A 24,238-nucleotide genomic window follows, 5' to 3' on the forward strand; every position below is an offset into this window, starting at 1 on the left:
GTTACATGTTTAACATGAAGAGCTGAACGTGTCAGAGACGCCCACTTCCCCTGAGAGAGAGAGATTGAAAAGTATCCTTTAATTCCTAATTTAACATTCTAAAATCATCAACATTATTACAACAATCTTACACACACTTTATATTATTAAAAAGATAAAACCATCTCTCCATCATCACCAACTTCGCAAAGAACATTTGCAACAGACCACTTTTCAACAAAGCACTGTACATTATTTGTCAACTTATAATAAGCATATTCAATTCTAAGGCGAGCTGCTAATAATCCTAAAAACATCGCAACCACTTCTTTTGACCCTTCTTTCTGAATCATGTGTTTCCTGGAAAGCCATATGGAAAGTTTAGCCACTCCAAACACATAATTCATCAAAACATGTCTTTGTTTTTTCCTTACAGAATATTTTGGTCCAAAAATAAACAAAGAAAAAGAAAAACATTCACCCCAAATCAAGCACCACTGTTCTAGTAAATGAAACAACTCTCCTAACCTGCAACATCCACAAAACAAATGAACCAAAGTTTCATCTTGGGTACAGAATGGACATTCCACCCCTTGACTGGGATCTAAATGTGCTACATGTTTGTTGGTGGCTATCGCCCCATGTATTATTCTCCATTGGAGATCTCCTGTTCGTTTATCAATTGGTAACTTGTACAAAGATCTCCAACAACCTTTCACAGACTGCTCTGGGCCAAAAAAATCAAACCACCTTGATGATTTCATCTCCTCCAAAGGTCTCAGATGGAGTACTTTCACACACAGAATATACATTTTTTTCTTGTCCAACTCTTCAAATGAACCCAGCTGTACATTTGAAAATGAAAGAAAACTATTCTCTATGCCACGCCCCTCTTCCACTGTTGGAGAAACATCAAGGCTTGGAAAAACATATTCACCCCCATCCTCCCACTGACCGAGCGCATCACTGTCACTGGCAAAAGCTTTCAGTGACTGTGGCAGTGACTCACAAACCTCATCCACTACTTTTTTAATCAATCTCTCAGATCTTATATTGGCCAATTGACCAAGTTCAACTAGGGATGAGTGCATGGCTCTAAAGAGATGGCCTAGCTTTGTACATCCTGCCTCTCTCAGTGCTGAGCGTAGACTGGCAGACTTTAACGGGTTTACACAAATAAAATCATTATAAAACAGCGGCTCTTCAAAGAGCCACATTCCAGGCAATGCAGTTAAATCTCTTGAAAACTTCAAAATCTGCCATGCATGTAAAACTGAATCATAAAACGATGTTAAATCTCCAAAATCTACTTCTTCAGTTTTTAAAAGAAAAAGTTGCTTACTGTACCCCAACCTCCCTGCCTTCTGTAGAAGCAACCTTGCAGTTTCATGCCATCTCAACCCATTACCATATAAAAATCTCTGTGCAGATTTTAATCTAAAGGTCGCAATCCGTGAAGATAAATCAACAAGTCCCTGACCCCCCTCACAAAGAGGAAGATAAAGGGCTGCAGCTCTAATCCAATGACAGCCTGACCAAAAAAAATCTAACATTTTCCTCTGTAAACTTTGAATCAGTGCTTTTGGTGGATTTAAAACCATAAATTTATGCCAAAGCATAGAAGCCACCAAATTGTTCAATACAAGAACACGACCTCTGTATGACATCTGGGGCAGCAACCATTTCCACTTGGACATTTTTGCACACACCTTCTCCATTATTCCCTCCCAGTTCTTTTCCTGATATTGTTGTGTGCCAAGGAAAATACCCAACACTTTTAATCCATTTGTTCCCCATTTCAAACCTCCAGGTAAACAAGGCAGATTTTCCTCTTCCCACTTTCCCACTTGCAAAGCTTCACTTTTATCCCAATTAACTCTTGACGAAGAAGCCTTCTCATAACACTTCAAAGCCTTTACAGTTGTACATATATCCTCATCATTTTTGATGAATATATTAATGTCATCCGCATATGCTGATACAACTAAAGGTGAATCAAAATTACAGTTTGGCAACTTAAAACCATTCAAGTTATTCCTAAGAAAGCATAAAAGTGGTTCAATAGCCAGTGAATAAAGCTGTCCTGAAATAGGACAACCTTGCCTTATTCCTCTTTCCACTGGTATTGGTCGACTAAGTCCCCTCCCCACTTTAACCATACATGAAGCTCCGTTATAAAGGAGACTTATCCAGGCTATAAATCTCTCTCCAAAACCAAAAGCTTTTAAAACAGAAAACAAAAACCTATGATCAATTCTGTCAAATGCTTTCTCTTGATCCAGGGATAAAAGTCCGACATTCTGATCATACACTTTGCACACATCTAATACATCTCTAATTAAAAATAAATTGTCCATTATAGTCCGATCTGGGATACAATAGGTCTGATCCATGTGCACAAGTAAGCCAATATAAGGCTTCAGCCTATTAGACAGAGCTCTGGAAAGCACTTTATATTCAGTACATAAAAGCGCAACAGGTCTCCAGTTCTTGAGATGAGATAAATCTCCTTTTTTAGGAAGTAAAGTTAGAACAGCTCTTCTACAGGAGGTTGGAAGTAAGCTTTGTTCGAAAGAGCTCATCAGGACCTCATGAACGTCAGGTCCTATAGTCCCCCAGAAATGCTGAAAAAAGTCTATGCTGAGTCCATCTATTCCAGGTGAGCGCCCTGAGGTCAGCTGATTAACAGCTATGGTGAGTTCCTCCAAGCTTAGTCCTTTATCCAGCTCAGTTTGTTCAATTCTTCTAAGCTTAGGCAGACCTTCTAAGAGTTCTTGTACACATTCCTCATCACATTGTTCTTTGCCATACAACTCTGTATAAAAAGACGTGGCACCTCTTCTCATTTCACCTCCATCTGTTGTTATATGCCCATCTGGACATCTCAGACATGTCATGCGCTGATCTTTCACACTACTTTTTCCCAAGTTAAAGAAAAAGGTACTTGAGGCATCCATGTCTTTTAATTGCATGTATCTTGACCTCACGAGGGCCCCTTTTACTTTTTCTTGCAGCAAGGAACTCAGCTCCACTCTTTTTGTTTTCAATGCATTGTTACTTTCAGCATCTCCACCATTCAAAAGGTCATTTTCAATCTTTCTTATGGCCTCCTCAACCTCCTTTATGGCCTGTTTTAACACAGCAGAAGAAAAAGAAGTATATTGTTGACAGAAAATTCTGATTTGGGCCTTTCCAACTTCCCACCACTTATTTAAAGACTCAAAAGATAATTGTTTTTCTTTCCACTTCTGCCATAGAATTTTAAAATTCCCACAAAATGTTTCATCTTGGAGCAATTTATTATTGAAATGCCATTGAGATCTATTAAGTTCTTGCTTCAAAAAAATAGTTACAGTAATCAGGTGATGATCAGAAAAACCAACTGGTCTAATTACACTATCAGTTAACTTTGATCGAAGTCCTTGTGACAGATAAAACCTATCTAACCTTGCTGCACTCACTCTTCCATCTAAGATTTTGACCCATGTATATTGCCTTTCATTTGGAAATTTAATTCTCCATGCATCTATTAGATCAAACTGAACCAATAAACTTTTTAAATTCCTACTAGATTGTAAATATGGCTCCTCACTAAGCCTGTCTTTATTAAAATCAACAGTACAATTCCAATCCCCACCTAGAATAAGATAGTCAAAATCGTTTAACTCAAGAGCTTGCTTTATATCATTGAAAAAAACTATTATTTCAGTCCCGATATTAGGGGCATAAATATTAATAAAACAATAGATTGAACCCTCTATGTTAGCTTTAACCATTTGACCTCGACCTTTAACTAAATCACAGGAACTTACTACATTAATTTTTGAATTACTAGAAAATAATATTGCTACCCCTCCACTCACATTACTCCCATGATTTAGAAAAATTTGACCACCCCAAGATAAACCCCAATCAATTTCATCTTTTATTGTGCTATGGGTTTCTTGTAAAAAGATTACATCTAGTTTGTTTATTTTTTCTACCTCCTTAACCATTTCTCTCTTCTGTCTATCTCTCCCACCATTCATATTTAAAGAGCCCACTCTTAAACTCCCCATAGAAAAAAAGAAAGAGAGGGACAGACAGAGAATACAAATATATAAAGAGTGCAACATGATCAAGGCTGACATCACTTATTTTTTACTAAGGCTTTTTTTTCCTTTTCTAGTTTTATTAGATTTTGAAAACTTTTTAAGTGCCGTGACATGTTTTCTCAACCGATAGCGCTTCCGTTCATCCAACAAATCAAAACCAACAATCTTTTGTAGCATTACCACCGACCTAATGAATTTTTCTGTGTCATCAAAATGATCATCAACCTTAACTGACTGTCCAAACGTTTCGTCCAGGAAATTATTGATTTCATCCAAAGAATACAAATCTTTCACTCTATTTGACCCATCAAATCCTTCACCATCTGACTCATCCTGCTCCATCTCTTCAGCATCACTTTCCACCTGGCTTCCAACATTCAGCGAAGTAAACACTTCCTTCTCCTTAGATGCAACTAGAGCATTCTGTTCAATAGGCACACTTTCACCTGTGGCTTCAATTTCACTGATTTGTTCCCCTGTATTCTCTACATCTTTAGAAACTACCACAGCGCTCTCGACAGAAGTTGATTGCTCAGAGGATCCATCATCTCCCTTACCATCTCGATTTGTCTCACTATTTTCCTTAACCACACTATGCATTCGATCTCCCCGAGTAGTAAACGTACTACTAGAAGTTGAAGCAACTTGCCTATCAGCTTCATGCACTTGTTCAATATAATTCTCTGCGCGTTCAGCTTGTTCTCTATGCGGACACGCAAGACGCTTATGTCCCACATCGCCACATTCAAAGCATTTCATGCTCCCTGAATTTGCATACACAGTATAATATCCTCCTCCATGCTTTATCTTAAAAGATACATCCAAAGACTGTGTTGGAGAATCTAAAAACATAAACACTTGCCTGCGAAGTGAAATTACATGTTTTAAACGCGCATCTTTGCACCCAAGCGTTACCGTCTTAAAACCACTTGCAAACTTCCCAAACCTACGCAATTCTTGTTCAATCAACTCATTCGGAATAAAAGGCGGTACACCTGAGACAACTACTCTTGTAGACGGCACTGATAACGGCGAAACTTGAACAAACAAATCATTGATAAACACCCCGCTTTCAATCAAATCATAAACCAACCGTTCATCCTTCAAAAAAACAACTGCAGCTTTGTTCATTCTAGACGCGTGAGATATATTACCAAAACCTACCTGTTCACCAACTGCAAGCAAAGCCTCTTCCATCGTAACACCGGGATCAGTAACAAACCGAACCCCGTGTCCAATGGACAGCGGCGGCGTCACAGAGGACGCCATACCCGCGAAAATTCAAACAAATTAGTCTTACAACTATTTTCCGCCCAAATCAAAGAATATAAATGATGTTACCTTTACCATGCACGTGAGGGGAAAAAAGGACAAAAGATCACCACAGCAGTATCCCAAAGATAGCATAAAAGCTAGCTCTCCATTCACATCCACTCACTCAATCAACCACTCACGCCAACGGAAACCGGAAGTGAGAGAGAGAGAGAGAGAGAGAGAGAGAGAGAGAGAGAGAGAGAGAGAGAGCGAGAGAGAGAGAGAGAGAGAGAGAGAGAGAAGAGAGAGACAGAGAGAGAGAGAGACTTTGACTTTTAGGTCTTCTTTAATCAATCAATAAATACATAAGAGCCTTATTAAATAATCATAATAACAACAACAACATCCCATCAAAACGAAAACATTTGTGCCTACTTACAGTACATTACATACATTATGTTTTTTTTTATTTATTTTTTTTTATATAAAACAGTAAACACTCATCAACATCACAAATACAATGATTTACAGCCCATTTACCTTTAAACATCTCCATATCATTGACCAATTTAAAATATGTAAACTCAATTTTAATACGAGATTTTAATAACCCTTTTAAAACAGACACAACATCAGTTGACCCAGCATCGATCAAGCGATGTTTTCTTGATAGCCATATCGCCAATTTTGCCTGACCAAAAAGAAAGTTTAACAGAACATGTTCTTCCCTCCTGCTTTTAATATACTTTGGTCCATAAATAAAAAGTACTGGAGTAAAAACTTCCCCTAAATTTTGAACCCACTCTTCTAAGATACAAAATAAGGATTGAAGCCTTTCACACTTTAAAAACAAATGAAAAACAGTCTCCTCCTCACTACAAAATGGACAACCTACCCCTACCTCTGGATCAAGGTGTGCTCTGTGTCTGTTTGTAGCTTTAATCCCGTGCACTACTCTCCACTGAAGGTCTCCAGACCGTTTCTCAATGGGTAGCTTATACAGGGACCTCCAGCGTCCTTTAGGGGATTCACCTGGCCCCAGAACCTCCAGCCATTTGGACTCGCTGACACTCTGCAGTGTGTTAAGATGCCACACTTTCACACACATAGTGTAAATGGCTTTCTTATCAGCATCGGCAAAGGCGGCCAAATTAGGTATCTTAAAAGACAATAAGCAGCCCTCCTTTTCTTGCCATTCACCAGTCTTTGCTGAGAAAAACAATTCTGGAAAGTCACAGTTATCAGCCTCTTCATCAGAAGTCTCCATTGCCTGTCGATAGTCCTGAGGCAGAGACTCTAAAATCTGAGTCAACATATTTTGTGCCATCCTGACTGATTTTATTCCATGTTTTGAAGCAAAATTTTCAGGGCTTATCCAACTTTTTTTGTCTTTTAAGTGTCCAATCTTTGTCATATTTGCAGCCCAAATGGCTTTTCTGAAAGTGTCTGATTTAAAAACATCTGACTCCAATTCAGAATTGAAAAAAAGTGTTTCCTCCTTCAGCCATAATTTTTCTGTGCTATCTGCACTCCGTGAAAACATAAAAAGTGTCCATGACTTTAAAATTGATCTGTAAAAGACACTCAGCCCACTTAAATTCAGTTTGTCAATGTCCATCAAGAACAAATGGCGGTCCAGCCCCATGTTTCCAGCTCTTCTTAGGAGGGCACAGGCTACTTCAGTCCAGCTCACATCCACTCCATAGAGCAGTCTTTGTGCCGTCTGCATCCTGAAAGTCCTGAGTCTCGCTCTGATATCCACCAACCCCTGGCCTCCTTCTTGTCTGGGTAGATACAGTACCGCCGCCTTCAGCCAGTGCTGTCCCGACCAGAAAAAATCCACTAGTCGCTTTTGTATTCCTGGCACTAGATCCTCAGGAGGTTCAAGAATTGTCATTCTATGCCAAAGTGAAGAAGCAACCAAATTGTTGCATATTAGGACCCTCCCCCTATATGACAACTGGGGTAGCAACCATTTCCATCGAGACAACTTTGCACACACGTTCTCCAAGAGGCCCTCCCAATTTTTCTTCTTAAACTCTTCTGTCCCTAAAAACACTCCTAAATATTTAAACCCTGCACTTCCCCACTGTAATCCACCAGGAAGATTTGGACCTTTAAAAACACTACCACACCATAAAGCGTCACTCTTTCCCCAGTTAACTACTGCTGATGAGGCTTTTCCATAAAACTCTAATGCCTGTTTAAGCACCTGAATGTCACTTTGATCTCTGATTATAACTGTGACGTCATCAGCATAGGCAGAGAGTTTAACAGCACAGTTTAGGGTGTTGACCTGTAGGCCCTTTAACTCTCTTCTCATTTTACCTAACAAAGGTTCAATTACAATGCTGTATAGTTGGCCCGAAATTGGACAACCTTGTCTGATTCCTCTTTTAACATTAATAGGGATACTCAATCCACCACCCATTTTGATCATACATGTTGCTTCGGCATATAAAAGTTTAATCCTTGAAATAAATGTTTCCCCAAAACCAAAAGCATTACGGATGTCAAACAGAAAACCATGATCAACCCTGTCAAAGGCCTTTTCCTGATCCAGAGACAACAGGCCCATATTGACATCTTTACAATAAGCATAATCAACAACATCCCTGATTAAATGAAGATTATCCATGATTGATCTATTTTTAACACAATACGACTGATCCTTGTGTACCACTTCATACAACACATTATTTAATCTATTTGCAAGAACCTTAGACAAAATTTTATATTCTGTACACAAAATTGCCACAGGTCTCCAATTCTTTAAAAGTGTTAAATCTCCTTTTTTCGGGAGCAATGATAGAACAGCACGTTGACAGCTGGTCGGAAGAACACCTTCACTAAAGCATTTCTGAAGGACTTCAAAATAATCTTCTCCAATTATTGTCCAAAATGATTTATAAAACTCGGCCGGTAGTCCATCCAAGCCAGGACTCTTGCCTGAAGAGAGACCCTTTACAGCCAGAGAGATCTCCTCAAAGGAGATATCAGTCTCTAACAGCTCTTTATTATCTTCAGATAACACCGGTAAGTCCTTTAGCAGCTCTCTTCTGCAAAGTTCATCAGATATATCAGCAGCGTACAACTTGGAGTAAAACTCAACAGCAAGCTTTCGCATCTTCTGTGGGTCTGAGGTAACATGTCCATTATTGTCCTTCAATGAAAGCATCAATTTCTGCTGACCCACTTTACGCTCTAAATTAAAAAAGAAAGTAGTAGGAGCATCCATGTCCTTCAGGGCTAAATAACGGCTTCTCATGAGAGCTCCTTTAACCCGTTCATCCAGAATTAAACTTAAATGATTTTTCTTTTCAGTCCAACATTCTTTTAAATTGACATCATCATTAACAGTCATTTCAATATCAACAATCTCTTTTTCAAGCCACTTTAAAGTATTTTTTAAAACTACAGAAGAATAAGCAGAAAATTTCTGAGAGAAATCTCTTATGTGCACTTTACCCACTTCCCACCATTGTATAATACTTTCAAAAAGACTCTTTTCTGTTTGCCATGCTTCCCAAAAAAGCTTAAAAGTTTCACAAAACTCTTTATCTTTTAAAAGTTTAGTGTTAAAGTGCCAGTAACAGCTCTTCTGTGTGCTTTTAGACAGTGTGAACCCAACCCTAATGAGTTTATGATCAGAAAGTGTGTTAGGAATAATTTCTGTACTAACAACTCTATTTTTCAAGTTACAAGATATATAAAACCGATCCAAACGAGCAGCAGAAATCCTATCATTACAGACCTTCACCCATGTATATTGTTTTACAGAAGGATTGTGTTCTCTCCATACATCCAAGAGATTCAGATTTTCTATAACACCAGCTAAAGAGGAAGCTGACGATGCATGAGATTCTTCCCCATTTCTGTCAAGAGTAAAATCAAGAGTGCAATTCCAGTCCCCCCCCACAACAATATACACATCTTCATTTTCTTCACTAACTATTTGTTCAAACTTCTTGAAAAGTAAACTCCTTTCTGCTCCAACATTAGGAGCATAAATATTTACAAACAAGAATTGAAAATTACTAATTTCAGCTTTAACGGTTAAAAACCTTCCTGGCTCTACTTCATTTTTTGATAGCACTTTAACATTTACAGTAGGAGAAAAAAGAATAGCCACCCCAGCACTTAAATTGGTCCCATGACTGAGAACGTACTCTCCTTTCCACCACAAACCCCAGTTAACTTCATTACTACAACTACTATGAGTTTCTTGCAAGAATGTAACACTCAAGTCTTTCAGATTAATGATTTCTGCTAAAACCTCATTCTTTCTCCCATCCCTCATCCCATTTATATTAAGAGAACCAACCCTTAAGATCTCCATAAGAAAAATAGAGAAAAGGAGAAAACAGATCAGATAGAAAGAGAAACTTTCAGCCATTATAATTATTTAGATTTCCCCCTCGCTTTTCCCATCCTTTTTCCTGATCTAACAACAGTTCCTTTTTAAGACGAAATCTTTTCTGTTGTGAAAGTTCATCATAGCTACTTTCTTTCCTAGCCCACATTACTGAGGCGATAAACTTTTCAACATCAGGGAAATAATCTCTTATTTCAACACCTGCCTTTCCCTTTGTCTTATCCAGAAAGGAATTGATCTGCTCAAGGGGATATAAATCTTCTGCAACCTCCTTAAACTCTTCAGACCACTTCTCATCATCTCTCATTCCATCATCAGTGTACTGTGATAAACTTTCAGTCTCATCAGCCATATTTTCCTCAGAAACACATTTCTGTACAATATCATCATCAGCATCACTCTGATCATCTTCATCATCATCACTCACATCTTTATCAGGTAAATAAACACATCCAGGTTTCTCCACGCAGTTAGCATTCTCATTTAACTCACTCACCTCCTCCTGTTGCTCGTCTACTCCCTCTGTAGCTTCTTTATCCTGATCCTCGGTTCTCTCCTTTTCTGTGTTATTTACCGGTATTTGATTAACTACATCATTTCCTTCACCACGAGATGTAGAAGGGCGCTGTTCATCTCTATGTGGACACATTAAACGCTTATGGCCCAACTCGCCATATTCAAAACACTTCAAACTCACCGTACTCGCATAAACCATGAAAGAATTCTCTCCGTGAGTAACACGGAAAGAAGCTTCCAAGGTCCTCTCCGGCGAGTTGAGAAACATATAAACATGTCGTCTGAAGGACAGAATGTGCTTTAATGCGGCGTCCTTACATCCGAGTGGGACTGCTTTTACAGGGCTTGCTATCTTACCAAATCTCAGTAACTCTTTCACGATAGCTTCATTAGATATGAAAGGGGGGGCATTGGAAACTATTACTTTAGTTGCTGGAGCCGATAGCGGGGTTACCGGAACAAAAGTTTCCTTCACCCATATTCCGCTTACAGTCAGATCATTAACGAGTAATTCAGTTTTCAAAAATACAACCACCGCTTTATTCATCCGTGACGCAGAGACAATGTTTCCAAAACCAAGTTTCTGACCGATAACTAAGAGTAAATCCTCCACTGTCACTCCAGCCTCAGGAACACACCTGCAGCCGTTTCGGAGTGACAGGGGTGGTGTTCCCTGCGCGTGAGCAGTCGCCATCCCGGCGACTACAAACCGCACACTCACGAAAAAAACGTTCTTCCTATAGGCTACTGATAATTTTTAAACTCACAGCGAGGGGAAAAAATAAATAACTACATAAACAGAAAGGAAACTCCGAAGAACACCACAATCACTCTCAACACGCGCTCAGCACCTCCACAAACTCCCAGCATGCTCCAGAGAGAGAGAAGAGAGAGAGAGAGAGAGAGAGAGAGATACACAGAGAGAGAGAGATACACAGAGAGAGAGAGAGAGAGAGAGAGAGAGAGAGAGAGAGAGAGAGAGAGAGAGTGTGAGAGAGGGGGGGGGGGGAGCGACAGAGAGAGATACAGAGAGAGAGAGAGAGAGAGAGAGAGAGAGAGATACAGAGAGAGAGAGAGAGACTTTGACTTTTAAAACTCTTTTAATCAAACAACTAGTTTAAAAACAATGTTTGCACCAAAAAACAAAACAAAAACAAATTAGTAATAATAATAATAAATAAATAAATGAAATAATAATAATGACAGTAAATGACAAATTTTACCAATTAAACCATAACTCTCCAAAAACATTTCTCACCACAAGAGCATTTTTCACACCCCACCTTGCATCAAACAAATCAATATTATTTGTTAATTTACAATAGGCATATTCTACAGCGACCCGGTACTTTACTAATGATTTGAACATTCCAACCAAATCAATATTTTCCCATTTTTACATGTGTGGGATTTTAGAATTGCCAACTTTGCCTGCCCTAATAGAAAGTTACCCAAAGTGCACCGTGCTTTCCATTCCTTCTTGTATTTCAAGCCCAAAAAAATCAGATTTTTGGTAAAAATAAACCCAAGTTCAGTGAATATTTTTTCCAACAGTTCAAACAAAGGAATTAATCTAAAACAATCAGAAAAACAATGAAAAACAGTATCAAGAACATTACAAAACGGACATGCAAATGAAACCTTTGCATTAAATTTCGACACAGGACTATTTGTTGCCACAGCACAATGGAGTATTCTCCATTGGAGAACTCCAGATCTCTTAGGAATAGGGGGTTTATATAAACACCTCCATGATGGAGTTAGTTCTGAAGAAATGGATAAGTATTCTCTCCATTTAGTATCAGTGCGTCTTTTCAATTGAGCATAAAACAAAGATTTCACAATACAACATTTTTTTTTCCACATTCTGAAACAATACATCTTTAAATCCCTTTAATAACAACGTATTATTTAAATCCTCATCCAATTCAGATCCTATTTCTACTCTAAGATCTGGAAAGGTCAGGGACTTTTCACCATTTTCAAAAAATGTTTTTATAAAGGTCAAGAAAGATTGAGGAAAAGATTTTTTAAGATCCTCCACTAACACTTCAACATATCTTTCTGATCTAAGCCCAACTTGATCAGCTATTGATACAGCCGCACGCCATTGACCTTTTGTAGAGTCAATTAAGTCTATTACAGTAGCTATTCCAGTCTTTAGAAACATATCAACTACTGTACTTGAAATCGATGAGTTTATTTTAAAAAGAGAATTAAAGAATAATGGTTCCAAAACACCATAATGTTCACTTACTTTTGAAACAAAGGATTTTTCAATTAAGAACAACTGCTTATCTATTCCGATTCCTCCTATATCTTGGAGAATAGACAAGCTATATGCAATCCAGGGAATCTTATCTGAACAGTATAGCAATTTCTGTAACGTTTGAAGTCTCATTGTTTTAATTCTTGCTTCTAAATCTATGAGTCCTTGTCCTCCTTCAATCACTGGGAGATATAAAACCCCAGGAGGAAGCCAATGAAACCCATCCCAGAAAAAATTGACAAAACTTTTTTGAATTGTACCAAGTAACTCTTCAGGAGGATCCAACACTGTAAACCGGTGCCACAACATTGAGGCTGCCAAGTTATTGACAATTAAACATCTCCCTCTATAAGATAGCTTCGGAAGGATCCACCTCCACTTTTGTAATCTAGCCGTAACTTTATCAGCTAGACCTTCCCAATTCTTTTTTATGTAAAGGTCAGTTCCCAAATGTACCCCAAGAACCTTAAAACCATCCTTAATCCAGCTACATTGTTGTGGAATCCGAGGAGGGTCTATATTTTGCCACTCACCTAGTAGCAGGGATGTACACTTATCCCAATTAATTTTAGCAGATGTTGCTTTTTGAAAAATTTCCAAACTAGAAATCAAGGCAAATATATCATCATTGTTTCTGATACATACAGTCACATCATCTGCATATGCTGTGAGTTTCACAGGTGGAATTTCTGGAAACCTAGGAACAACAAGTCCATGCAATTGTTTCCTTAAAGATGACAGAAAAGGTTCAATAGAAATTGAGTACAAAAGTCCGGAAAGAGGGCATCCTTGCCGTATGCCTCTAGTTGCTGCAAAAGGTCTAGTCAGGCACCCATTAATTCTCAGCATACTAGATGTTTCACTATATAATAATTTAACACAGGAGATAAATTGTGGACCAAAACCAAAAGCCTTCAAAGTCTTTAGTAAATATAAATGGTCCACTCTGTCAAAAGCTTTCTCTTGATCTAGAGATAAGAGTCCAATATCAACTTTTGGCAACTGTAATAATGTCTCTTATCAAAAATAGGTTGTCGAAAATTGTTCTTTTGGGGATACAGTATGACTGATCCTCATGAATTATAGTTGCCATACATTTCTTCAACCTATTGGTTATGGCTTTTGACAGTATTTTAAAATCAGTACACAGTAATGAAACAGGACGCCAATTCTTCAAGTATCCAAGATCTCCTTTTTTGGGTATTAATGTCAGCACCGCTCTTCGACAGCTCAAGGGTAAAACACCTTGGTTAAAGGACTCCAGAAAAACATGATACAAGTCTTGTCCAAGCACATTCCAGAACCCTTTGTAGAACTCTGCAGACAGACCATCCAGCCCAGGTGATCTGCCACTGTTCAGCCCCAGCATAGCACTCGACAGCTCAGCAAAAGTCGGAAATCCCTCCAGCTCCTTCTTCTCAGTCGTTGACAACTGCGGAAGACCTTGAAGAAGTTCTTCAACTGCTGCTTCCTCACAGTGTTCTGACTGATAGAGGTTCTCATAAAAAGAAATAGCAGAAGCTATAATTTCTCGCTGGTCAGTAGTTTCACTGCCATTTGAAAGTTTCAGCTTATGGAAAAATTTCAAAAAAGAAGGCAGTTGGAGCATCCATTTCATTGTGCTTTAAATATCTTGTTCTCACAACAGTTTCCTTCTCCTGTTCATCCAATAAATCCTTCAAAAGGCTTTTATTCGCTTTGATGATGTCAGCTGACAATAATCTGCCTCCTTCATTGATGTAGCTTTGCTGAAGAATTTCTTGTTCCAAAATCTTCATTTTCATTTTCAAATTTTCTGTATTATGTGCAGTGTATTGTTGGCAAAAGTTTTTAATCTGCACCTTTCCCAAGTCCCACCACTGATTTAAAGATGTATAGCTAAATCTCTCTTCCCTCCAAGATTTCCACAAGAGATCAAAAGAGTGCACAAAGATGTGATCGTGCAGTAATCTGCTATTAAAGTGCCAGTGTGTCTGATAGGGTTTAGACGACAGAACAGACATAGACATAGAAATAAAATGGTGATCTGACATAGATGTTGGTGAGATACAACTGCCATCAAATCTTCCTTTACTATCCTTTTCAACATAAAAACGATCCAGTCTCGCAGCAGAGACCTTATTTGAATTCATTTTCAACCAAGTGTACTGTTTAACATGAGGGTAAGCCTCTCTCCACAAATCTAACAAATTGTGTCTATTAATTAAAGATTTAAAAACACCCGCTGAACTAGGATGAGGTTCCACATGATTTCTATCTAATTTGTGATCTACAGTACAATTGAAATCACCACCTATTATAACAATGTTATCCTGAGGACATTTCAACAATTCTTCAGAAAGTTTTCCAAAAAAAACACTTCGTTCACTTCCTATATTAGGAGCATAAATATTAAAAAATGAAAAACTAGTATTGTCTATTGTTATATCAGCACGCAATAGGCGTCCAGGTATTATTTCTAGAAAGTCTGGATCATTTTTTACACGTTTTGAAAATAAAAACGCAACACCAGCACTCAGATTTGTGCCATGACTAAGGCCAATGTTCCCTGACCATTCGTTTGTCCAGTCGACTTCATTACAGGCATCGGTATGTGTCTCCTGTAACATAGTTACATCTGCTTTTTTAAGGTGTAAATACTTAAATAAAGTAGTTCTCTTTTGTACATCCCTACAGCCATTTATATTTAAAGATCCAATGTTAAAGGATGTCATCAGGATTAACCCCCTGAGGTCGGCTGTATCGCCGGCGATACCAGCTCGCTTTTTTTTTAGCAGTGTAAAAGAAACTCATAAATACTCTGTTGACTTTGATTTTCCATAGGAGTTTCATACATCAATCGATTCTGTTAAATGTGTATTATTTTTGTGTATACTCACAATAAAAACAAAGTGTTGTGCTTTTTGCCAAATAAAGAAAAATAAACACGAAGCGAGTTCTGCCTTCTCTCTGCCAGTGTAGTCCATTCTGAAACGCGTCCGAAAATGAACAATAACTGAGCGAATACTCAGTCAAACAGGCATACAGACACACAGGCATGAAGCTTGAATTCTCTTCTTTTAAATGAAGTAATTTATGTAAAAAACAAATATTCTCATCTTGTGAAATCTGTATTAAAAGAGAGCGATTCCAGTCGAGCTCATTACAGCTCATTCAAATGTAATGTGACTCCGCCCACGGAGAGCGCGCGCTATTCAAACGCAAATGGCTGAGGCAATCCACGCAAACCTGTGAACGCCCCCATATCAGCTCGAGAAAACACAAGTTTATTCAGATCATTACTTGTTTACACCGTCTCGCAGCGCTGTGAGGAATAATAATAATGGAAAATACCTCAGAAGTGCGGGTATTTCGAGGAGCAAGGATCCGACTGAGCTGAGGAAAACTGTAGTAAGTTTTTTTCCTTCTCACGTGAATCGCGTTTCTGTTTTGTGAATGAATGAACGGCAGAGATGCGCACTGTTTACCACAGCTCGCAAAAAGACAGTTTAAATTTAAATCGCGTGTGTGAATGAATGATGATGTTTTAGCAAACTGTATTGCTATACTGAGATGAGTAAAAATCGAAATGTAGGCTATTTGTATAAGCAACGTATTAAACTGCAAATTAACATTTATATGCCCTAATATTTCATAAAAACAACGTTACAGTCAGGCGAAATATGAAAGACAACATTTTGTTGACTAGATTTGGGTACAGTTTTTACTGTAGAATATACTGCCACATCAAATAAGCTTTTGTTTAGCAATTTCTATATATATAAAATACTATTTTTGTCAAAAATAAAGTCATCAACTAAGATGTTAGCTGTTCCAATGTTGGCTATATTCAAACTAATGAATATATAGATAAAATGTAGGCCTATAATCTTTTTTTTTTTTTTTTACAAAGAAAGAGTACACTTGAAATATTGTTGAAATTGTAATTATTGTTGTAATTGTAACCTTTTTAATAAAATAGCAAAACATTTTTACAAGATAGATGTAAGCAAAATCTTAAATGGTCAATATAAGTCTTCTTCTAAATATATCTTTTGTCCTTGCATCGTGGCTCAGTCAGTGTCACACCTGAATGAATGGCTAATTATGCAGAGTGGGTGGGACATTGTATTCTCAGGTGTAAACCACTCCCCCCTCGCATATTGGCTTTCCAAGCAAAACCTGTTTTACATCAATTTAATTCAATGTATTGTTTTATGTGAACGATAAAGCAAGACTATTTTCACATAATTTTGAAGCCAGAACTCAAAGCGACAACATCCATTAGTCAAAAGTCTTATTGACACATATTTATTATGAGTTCTGTGGTCATATTTCAGCAACTTTCATTTTTATTTTTTTCAATAACCACGCATAAACATTATTCTCTTAAAAATTCAAAAATATACATGTATGGTGATCACATATTTTGGTAGCCCTGTTTGTGCTATACAGAGTGAATTTACACCTTTGCCATTAACATGTTTATAAATAACTGAAAAAAAGCACAAATGTCAGAGCATGTCAGAACATCTCCAGGGCCCAGAAAACCGCTCAGACTCCAGAGGGTTAAAAAAGAGAAAAGATACATAATCCAATATTTCCTGTTCATCATGACTCTTTAAGGGTTTTTTAGTCTTTTTCTGACAGCACTCACAAACGTTTTAAGGCGGTAGCGCCTAGGCTGATCTAGCTCCTCTAAAGTGGCTTTTTTCATAGCAATCAGCGAGGACTCAACAAAAAGCCTTAAATCAACAAAGAACATTTCAATTTCTGGCTTTCTCTGATTTTTTGTGGCGTCTAAAAAGTCATTGAGTTGTTCCACCGTATAATATCGAGACTTTGCAAATCTACCAACAGTACTTCCCTGAGAGTTAGCTTCAGACAATTCATCAGCAATCGACTCTGAACAATCACTGTCCGAATCACTATCCATTACTTGCGATTTTGAAGTATGAATATCAGGCACGTTACTACTTAATGCCTGCGTCTCATTCAAGCCATCACTCACTTTAGGCCGATCTTGTTCTCTAGATTTCTCTAACTCAACAACAGCCTGCCCACTGTCGTTGGTTTCACTCTGTCCAGAATCAACTATTTTAGCAACAGTCTCAGTGATAACAACACTACAACCTTGATGTAACTGCTCTCCGATGTCAGTAAGCACAGACCTTTCAGCGCTCGGACCGGGCGCTGCGCTTTCACCACTCACCCCAGCCAGATCGGGCGCTGCGCTTACTTCAGCCGGATCGCTACTCAAAATCTGCCCTGAATCAGATTCAACTCCATTTTTCGCCGTTTGAGCCTCTTTAACCAGAGGACAGGCTGTTTTAATGTGACCATATTTTCCACAAACAAAACATTTCATGGACTCAGTGCTGACAAAGATCGTGTAATCTTTTCCAAGCACCGTTAGTTTAACCGACACTTCAAGCGTTGCAAATTCAGCACTCAGTATCATAACAGCCTGACGTCTGAATGACATAACATGTTTCAACTCTGTGGTTTTCAAACCCAGAGGAATCATCTTAATCGTCCCAACCAATTTTCCATAACGAGCTAAAATACCTTCAAGCGCTTTATCTGAGATAAACGGGGGTACGTTTGACAACATTACTTTTTTCGAGAGATTAGACAAGGGGAATAAAAACATCATGGACAGTCAAACCACACTCCACTAAATGATTGACCATTTCAACTTCTTTCAAAAAAACAACCATTGCTTTATTCATTCTAGAAGCAGACATGATGTTTTGTGCACCTATTTCTCTGCCAATTGCAACCAAAACGTTCTCAATGGACACAGATGCGTCTGCCGGCATACACTTGCACGCATGCCGAGCAGACAAACAAGAAAAACCATCGGAGTTTGAGCCCATCTCTATCAGCTATGCTGACAGAAGTCAGCACTCCCGACTCTCTGTCCTCTAATCCAAAGCAATATTCAAAAGGAATAAACCCAGAAAAGAAGGAAAAGTTTGAAACTCACTCAAGAACGCCACACACTCTTCCGCTCACAGGCTCCCCACAGACACTCCGCACACATGCGCACGACAGACAGAGAGAGAGAGAGAGAGAGAGAGAGAGAGAGAGAGAGAGAGAGAGAGAGAGAGAGAGAGAGAGAGAGAGAGAGAGAGAGAGAGAGAGAGAGAGAGAGAGAGAGAGAGAGAGAGATTAATACATGCTTCACATGTGCTTCAGTTGACAGTGACATCTGATGGAAACATTCACAAACAGCAGCGGTTCACATTCCAACTATAAGTGCAGGTTTCTGATTGATCAACATAATTCATATCACAGTGAGATATGACTGACAGAATAGAAAACAGAAGTACAAGTCCAGGGACAAACACAGAGAACACATGAAAGAGCCCCTCTTAAGGACAGGATTCTAGACGCTCCACAAAAAACAAAAGTCCAGGAGGGTGGTGAATTTGGGAAGGAATTGAGGGCCAGGCTTGTGTAGTGGAAGAGAGCCTGGAGACTGAGAGGTAGACAGTAGTGATGTTACATATGACACTGAAGCTTCGATGCGCGTATCACATAAGCGACACAATTTGTAGTGAAGCCCCGTATCGAGGCGTGTGTTGGTTTACTAGAGTCACGTGATCGATGACAAACGAAGCCTCACTTTCTGTCCAGTCACGTGCGCGTTTCGCTTTGGGTGTCAGAAGGCTCGAACTTCAGATCGTATTTAACGAGTCATTGTTGCCTCAGTCTGGTTGATATTTACAATTATTGATATTGACATTTAATAACAGACGATCCTATCAGACAATGTCCTTATTCATTGTGTGTGTGTGTGTGTGTGTGTGTGTGTGTGTGTGTGTGTGTGTGTGTGTGTGTGTGTGTGTGTGTGTGTGTGTGTGTGGAAAGAGAGAGAGAGAGAGAGAGAGAGAGAGAGAGAGAGAGAGAGAGAGAGAGAGAGAGAGAGAGAGAGAGAGAGAGAAAGAGAGAGAGTAGGCCTACATTAAATCTTATTGAATCGTACGATTATAAGTTATTATATTTTATTGTCACACTTTAATGGGAAAATGAATTTATTCAATGAACAAATCAAACACAAACATGTAAGGCATTTATTTGTACACATAACATTGAAACTATGGAGTGTGTTGTGGTTGCTTCATCTGCCAGAGCTTCTAACACAGGCTTCTGGCTGCTTTATTTTAAATAACCACCAGATGGCGCTGTTCTCGCCGCTGTTCTCGACACTCTCGAAGCTTTGAATCTTTTCCCGGAACAGTCAGGGGAAAGCCTCAGTGATTCATGAGGCTTCATTTCCCCATCCCTAGTAGACAGTGGGAAGACTTCTATAGCCCTCCAACTCCAAACATGTATATACACAGGGGCTAACAAGCTTAACAAGAAATCGAGCTAACGACACACCTGAAACCAACATGAGAAACTACAAGAGGACTACAAAGATGGCCGACAGAACAGGAAACAGGAAGTATAACAAAGTCCAAGGACAAACAGAGAACAAAGGACATAATTAAAAACAGTACAATAAGATTATTTTGTATTACAAGTTTTCTGAAATGGTATGTTTAAATATGCAAATGGAGTATTTTATAGGAGCATTTCTAAAACAGAAATCTGAACATTAGAACTCTTTTTGTTGAAACATTAACGTTTTTTTTATTTATTTTTTTTATTATTATTTTACATAAGGTGTTTTGGATTTCTCTTTTTTATCACTCCATAAATCATAAAACACTGTCAGAGAGAAAAAGCTGAGCATATTTTCAAGAGTAAAATGTGAGTGTGATCTCCTGCTGGTGGAAGAGAGTGGTTCAGGTGTTCAGCACCACGGACAGAGATTCTTCAGAGATTCATCACGATACACAAACACATTCACAGTCTGTCCTGATGATCTTCTGTCATCATCAACATCAAATTACACTTCAGAAAATGTCTTATGATGTTGGATAAGTGACCTTCAATGAAACTTTACATACATCAACAAATCATAAATCAGTTTATTTAAACAGATGAGACTTCTGTAGTGAGCAGATATTTATAAAAGCAAAAGTTTCATGAAATTGATTCTTTACATATGTATTTTGGCTTGGTTTTGTGTTGAGGATGTTCACACTTGATCATCATACGACCTCCTGAGTGGCCAGTCGCTCTAGACACGCCCACTTTAGCTGTCCATTATGTGCATTATAAACGCTATTAATAATGGAGTAACTGTACAAGTAACTACTTTTCACAATTATGAGTTTCTGTTCAGTCACAGGATGTTTGTCTTTTTTATGCTGAATTTTCTCTATGTGCAAGAGGGCTGTTAGTAAGGGTTTTTAAAGTATGACATCATATTGACCTCCTTTGACTCAGGACTAAATTAAACACTGAGAAAGAGCGCCATCTGACTGAAGTTTTCATCTCTTGGTTTCATGCAGATTCTAATGAATATCATAGTGAATGTAAGAACATTTGTGTTTGTGTTTTTATTGTCAGTGTCAGCAAAAACTTTGATTTAACTGATTTTGGATATTATGCCTGCTATTTTGGTGGGTGGCAAAACACAGACTAATTAAAAAGGCAAGGCAGGGTAGGCGATTTGTTCCAGACTTTTTTTTTTTGTTATGCTGGTTGAAAGTCTCTTCACATCCTGATAGCAATCACTAAGTTAAGTGGTCTAAATGTATTTATATGCATATATATATATGCATATATATATATATATATATATATATATATATATATATATATATATATATATATATATATATATATATCAGCTGTGGAAGGTGTAGGACCAAAAAGTTCGTCCAACCTGCATAAAATGTACAATGTTCTACCTGCCCGTCAACATATGTGTTTCCATACCTCTGTGCACCTGCTCGTGCAGACGTCACACGTTATCAGTGTGTTTCATGCTATGCAGAGTTAGACAGACGTCAGTCACAGAGCTGCGCAAACCAAAACATCAGTTGCTTTACAGTTCCTCCTGAACCGAAACAACCAGCTTATCCTGAATTTCAATGGCAACACTACCACCGCCGAAATGAATCTGCAGCAGTCAGGTGGTACAGACCAGTGCTCTTTAAAGGACAAGTTCGGTATATTACACTTAAAGCCCTGTTTTCAGATCGTTTCTGATTAAATAGAACGGTTAAGATTGAAATTTGGACACATGCTGCTGTCCCGAGAATTTTAGGTTTCTGTGGTAGCACCCCTCCACCTCCAGAATGGCTGCATAGGTGCACTGGAACAATCCTTCCTAAAACGCATTAAACTTTCGTTTACAAAGACGTGAAACTCACAGAGTGGTCAGGGGTGTTCACTGATATGCTCACACAAAAATCGCTGCAAAAGATGCTTTCCAACAGGTGTTTTACCATTCGTTGTAATACTGTGGACCTATTTTTCCAAACGCCTCACACCCGTACATGGACAAAAACTATGGTAAAACCTGTATTTTTAAATTATAAAAATAATATACACCAAATTTCAATCTTAACCATTCTATTTCATCAGAAAGTGTAAAATACCGAACTTGTCCTTTAACCCTCTGGGGTCTGAGCTGTTGTCTGGGCCCTGGAGGTGTTCTGACATGCTCTGACATTTGTGTTTTTTTCTGTTACTAGTGACATTTTCATGGCTAAAGTCTAATTACACTGTATTCAGCACAAACTCTGCTACAATAATATATCAGCAGCATGTATGTAAAAGTTTGTAGTTTTGAGATAATTACATTTATGTGTGGTTTGTGAAAATACAAAAAAAAAATCTCACTGAAATAAGGCCATGAAACCCATACTGATTATTTCTTCACAAGACTTTTGAAAATTGTATGACGTAGCCTAGAATATTTGCTCTAAAACTATGTGAAAATCACCCTGACTTCTCATTCAGATAAGACAATAATATTGATTTAAAATTTTTACGACGTGTTTTGTGTGAGAAAGCTTTATGCGGGAGCTCATTAATATGTAAGCTTTTCACACCTGAGAAAGACAAAGACACTCCCCTAACTGCCCTATTAGGAGCGATCAGGCCCTGTAATTCAGTGCAACCTTGCACAAAGAATGAGGAGATTTAAAAAAGAATGGCTTTTAGATTGTTTGGATTTATTTACAACACAACATAATCCAAAGATACACAACAAATCTAAAAAAAGCACTTATTGAAAACAATGATCCAAAGACAGAGACCTTTGTGCCATTCCTAAAAACATTGTACATACCTTTCATTTCCAAGGTGTTTGATTTTCACTTTACCATGTTCATGTACAGAGACTCATGTGAATGTTGAAGTCAGCAGGACTCAGTGGCATCTGGGCCCAAAAAAAAAATAGAAAAAAGTGAACATACTGGTATCAAGAGAAACTAGGCCTGCACGATTTTGGGAATACATTTTAGATTTTTCTGGTTAAAATTGCTTTTTAAAATTCACAGAATACACACACACAAAAATGTTTCCAACAATATATAATATAATGAACACCAGGTTTGTTGTGCTATGTCGGCATAGGCTATGCAGTGCTGGATAAAATAATAATAACAATAACCTATAGCAGCCTATAAATCTTCCAAAAGATTTCAGTAACAACTAAGCTAAAGAAAAATATATTGATTATCATGTTACTTCAAATGTTTCCATTCGTTATGATGATATGAAATGAGATAATAGTAAAAACATGAAGCCAAACGAGATCGCGATCCAAAATATGATACATTCAAACGTGATCGCGCTCAAATATAAAACATTATGGTTACCATATACATATCTACGTTTGAGCAGATATCCACAAACACAGTAGGCTATCAGTAAACACAGGTCTAAATATTTCACCATATATCTAGCAACAGTTCAACTGCAATGTGAAATTTATGCAACAATAACAAACTAATATGTAAGAATTTCTTACCTTACATCTTTCTTGTCTTCAAATCGTGTTCTTCTTCTTCTGAGGTAAATCCAATGTAAGCTCACGGCACGTCTTTCAAACTCGACGAAAAGCAGAGACTTGTGAAGTGTTTGGTGCTTTGTTTTTGAGGTAATGAGCGCGATCACGTTCCATGTGGAGATTTGCATGTGAATCTCTTTTGCGCGAGTGGGCGTGTCGAATTAAAAAATAATTAGCAAGCGTTTGAGATACTGGACATCCTGTTGGTTTTATACAAATTACTTAAACAGAGAATATTTGTTTTCAGTTTGAATCCGATCATTTAAAAGTACACACTTAAATGTGTATAAAGGTGTATGGCTCATAAATGTGTGAGAAGTATTCGCTGAGTTTTGTTTCAGTTTATAGACGTGCTCAAGAAAAAAAAGTTCACAGCGACGGAGAGGCAGAACGCACACCCTGTTTATTTTCTTTATTTTACAAAAGCACAATGTTTTGATTTGACTGTAAGTGGACACATACAAAAGTAGAAATATCACAGATTCTTTTTTTATATTTCTTTTTTTCTGTATGACCATAAATGATGGAGTAATTTAAGTTTATTGTGCTACAATGTGAAGAAAATCCAGCAAAACGCGGGGGCGCGTTTGCCGACCTCAGAGGGTTAAGTTGTTTATGTTGTTTATATTATTATTGTAATGTGATGTTATGTGCTTTGAGACATGAGGTAGCTTTATACTGTCTCTCGTCTCGAGATGCTTTGCAAACTTTGGTTTGTGCATTCATGTGTTTTTAAGAAGACTTTGGAGACGCTCTGAAGGGAGGGTGGGATTTCATGCTTTCAAAGCTAACTTGCTATTGCTAGCCACTCCCAAAATTGCCTACCCTACCTTTAAAAGCTGAAGCAAAAG

The 24,238-nt window shown here is 38.0% G+C and overlaps 1 protein-coding gene and 1 long non-coding RNA gene across 2 annotated transcripts in view; both read right to left on the reverse strand.

The window, feature by feature from the left end:
* LOC309493631 (uncharacterized protein) overlaps positions 1–24,238 on the reverse strand; it is an 82,594-nt gene that overhangs the window by 50,920 nt on the left and 7,436 nt on the right. The window lies entirely within an intron of this gene.
* On the reverse strand, positions 61–5,536 carry LOC309494004. The gene is made up of 2 exons (XR_014204182.1): positions 5,238–5,536; positions 61–3,107 (listed from the first exon to the last, which is right to left on the reverse strand). It is a non-coding gene; the product is annotated as an uncharacterized lncRNA (long non-coding RNA).

This window comes from Leuciscus leuciscus (assembly GCF_965113295.1).
Source record: "Leuciscus leuciscus genome assembly, chromosome: 3".
Taxonomy (NCBI): Eukaryota; Metazoa; Chordata; class Actinopteri; order Cypriniformes; family Leuciscidae; genus Leuciscus; species Leuciscus leuciscus.